Source organism: Arachis hypogaea, chromosome 18 (assembly GCF_003086295.3).
Source record: "Arachis hypogaea cultivar Tifrunner chromosome 18, arahy.Tifrunner.gnm2.J5K5, whole genome shotgun sequence".
In the NCBI taxonomy this organism is placed as follows: domain Eukaryota; kingdom Viridiplantae; phylum Streptophyta; class Magnoliopsida; order Fabales; family Fabaceae; genus Arachis; species Arachis hypogaea.
The window spans coordinates 20,462,378-20,465,841 of record NC_092053.1 but is presented as its reverse complement, the minus strand read 5'-3'; the positions used below and the strand labels follow the sequence as shown (position 1 = coordinate 20,465,841).

At 33.7% G+C, this 3,464-nt stretch overlaps 1 long non-coding RNA gene across 1 annotated transcript; it reads right to left on the bottom strand.

The window, feature by feature from the left end:
- Positions 1 to 2,201: 2,201 nt before the first annotated feature.
- On the bottom strand, positions 2,202 to 3,218 carry LOC112772094 (uncharacterized). The gene is made up of 3 exons (XR_011876397.1): positions 2,842 to 3,218; positions 2,403 to 2,655; positions 2,202 to 2,291 (listed from the first exon to the last, which is right to left on the bottom strand). It is a non-coding gene; the product is annotated as an uncharacterized lncRNA (long non-coding RNA).
- Between the last annotated feature and the right edge of the window lie 246 nt (positions 3,219 to 3,464).

Genomic DNA, 3,464 nt, shown 5'->3' with positions numbered 1-3,464 from the left:
AGTGGTAAGCAAATAATATAACTCACAAAAAAAAGAGTAAGATCAATAAAAAATAATAGAGCTAATCCTGAGAAGAATTCCAAGGTCCAGACAATTCAATGCTATTAGAAAATTTTCTTTTATGAGTTGTTTATGTGTTCGACATCGTTCTAAATCTCATGGATAGCTACTGAAGACCAAGACCTATCTAATTTTGTAGGTTAAGGAAAATTTCACAAGGTGACCAAATAAAAGGCACAACTACAGTTGGAACTAGCACCAATAGTGCACTAATTGCCTAAAAAAAAAGCACATACTAGACCTGATAGCTTGACCAATGTTCTTCATAAGCAACACAGCTATTAAGGTCTTACCAGCACCTGTATCTAATACTGCTATTGTATTCCTCTTCTTTGCAACTTCAAATACTTCTAATTGATACCTGTACGAAAAACAAGAAACCACAATAATACAAATATAGGCAAGGTTACATTACCATCATGAAAATAAAGAAATTGCAGAAACAACAAAGACTCAAACTTCAATGAATTATGATCATTCTACGGCATTACCCCCACATGAAATACCAGAATAAAAAATAAGGGCAAAACAAATAGGAATGAAATTAACTATTTAATTAAACATAAGAAAAAAAATTAAGCCCAAGAAAGAGAGAAGAAAAGGAGGTACCCTCTAGGGTCCATGGTCTGGGGTGTCTCGGAAGGGGGTGATTCTGATTCTGATTCCTCAGCACAAGGTTTTGGATATAAGTGATTAAAGGTTCAGTTGGGACAAGGTTGGTTTTGGTTTGATAAATCCATGTTGAAGAGAAAATGAAAAAGGAAGAAAATTTGGCAGTGAAAACAACAAATGTACCTCTCAAATGTAAATGTAATAGCTTATGTAATTGTACCTCTTTAATATGATATCTTTTTTTTGTAACTGTACCTTTTCTTGAAAGTTTCCCTTACCTAATGAATTTTGGCAAATATTTTGGCTGCAGAAGAACTAAACAGATCAGACAAAGAAAAAAAATAAATAAGAAGAGGTTAACACGATTCTGCTACTAATAATTCTCTAAACTAAAAATGAAGTTCATCTAATTCTTCTCTTATTTTTCATTATTTGTTCCAAATTTAATCACAAATAATAACTACAATCTGTCATTTACATGTTAACAGCAAAACTTACATGGTGAGACAGATCAGCATCCATGATGACAACAAAATTTCCAGATGCATGCTTCTTGCCATGAATATAAGCAGTTCCTGTACATGAATTGTATCAAAGGCCAATACAATCAAAATCATTTAGCAAAAGTATCAGGTATATACCTAAACCCAGCTTCTTAGGTTTCAGCAGGGATGAACATGTTCCCTTGGTTCATCAGAACCACCTTGTTCACCTCCACCTCCGTCGACACTATCACACTGCTTCCCAATATGCTCGTCTTGAACACATTCCCATACCTACAAACATTTCAATTTTCCCTTCTATCTTAATTATTGAAACTTGAAAGGATCCATTCATATACATATCCATCCTTCATCGTTGTAAAGCTATAGTACACTCGTTAATTCTCTCGTTTCGTCTTTTCAGTACTTTTCATAGGGTAAAACGTACAAGTCTACAACTGAACTCACCTTTGTCTATCTCCCTCGTCACGCAAATTATAATCAAAACTAGAATTAAATAAACTCGACAAGTTCTTAATTAAAGACAAAAAAGAGAAAAAAGCTTAAATAGTTAATACTGCAAGTCAAAATAAATAAAGAAACTGAATTTAGTATCACCAAATATTTGGTTAAATAAACTAAAACTGAATCTGCTTAATTGCTGCATTTATAAGGCCTGGCTTTATACTTAAAATCACAAACCAAACCATACATTTCTCCTTTTTGTAAGCAAAACAAAGAAATTTAACTGCAACTTGGTTCAGCTTTGTTCTGATCTTTGCTACAGATGGAAAATGACACTCAGTAAGGTTAACCCAATTACATGCTCTGAATTGAGACATTACATGTAACTATTTTGCTTGATATATGTGTAAAGCATTCAACAATTTCATGGATACAAGATGCTACCTACCAATGTATAGGAAAACGAGAAATCCAAAGGAGGATGACACTCACATTTAAATCTATTGAGCACAATGGGGAATTACGGCTAGAGAACTGAAATACCAAAGGAGGATGACATATTTTTAAATCTATTGACCTTTGGCTAGCTTCTCTTCCCCCTCCTGCAATTTCTTTTCCCATTCTCGCAAGTCCTCTCTCTGCTTTGATAAAGTACTCTCATGTGCTTCTTGACTGTTGCAAATCATATCATAATGCATTATAAACAAGAAGTACAGCTACATATTACAATAAGAAAACAGTAAAACCTTTTAAGAACAAATAGTTTAGAGTTATCAGGAGTACTCTGCAATCAGAGATAAGCGATCCCTTCGAAGTAAAGCTTCTTGAGACTCAAGATCGTGTGATTTTCTGTCAATCTCTGAACTCTTTCTGCTTATTTCTGCAAGTTTGGCATCAGCAGACGCAACTTGGCTTCCACTTCTAAAGATTTCTCTTTAATGCTAGCATCCAATGCATTTGCTTCCGCCAACTTTGACTCTGCAGAAAATTTAATATTTGCATGCTCTGAGCGCATTTCTCGCACAACCTTCTCTAGCTGTTTATGCAAAAATGTTTACATATTAGCAAGCAGTAATTGTTAATTGTTAATTATTAAAATAAGAAAAGAATAATCATGGTTTCCACAAATAAGCTTTAATATAAGAATCGTGCTTTTCTTTATTTTGAAAAAGAAGAATTAACACTAATACAAGTATTTATATAATAATAAAAAAAATCTTACATCAAGCACACATTCTTTCTCAACACCCAAGGCCTTCCTCAGATGCTCTTCCCGCTTCTCTGCCTCAAAGATGGTAATTAAATGAGCAGATTTTTCTCTTTCAAGAGCATCCTTCACTTCTGCCAAATCTTGATTCAGCTCATTATACTTAGAGCTCCACTCTTTTTTCTCAATCAAGAGAAGCCCCATATTATATTGATACTCGTAAAGCTGGCCCCAAAAAAAAAAAAAAAACAAATCAGCTAAAAAAAAATTAACAAAGGTAACCATGAACAACAAACAGTGTACACTACTACATATAGATAAAAGTGGACATTTGACCAAAATCCAATTTCCTTAAGCAATAGCAAAATTGGAAGAAAGTAAAGAAGAAAACACTGGAAAAGGGACATTAAAAATCTTTATGAACTAATAACCAAAAGACAAAGACAGACTTGAGAGCTAAATTGCCACAAGCCTAGTTCTTTGGACAACATAACAAGCTGCCAACCCAAAACCAAAGTTAAAGTTTCAGTGCTCAAAAAGTAGGTTGAAATTTCACGAAACAGCCTGAATCCGGTTTACACTGGAATTACTCTCTTAATTTATAAAATAGTACTTCAAGTTCCCACTTCAAGAAATAA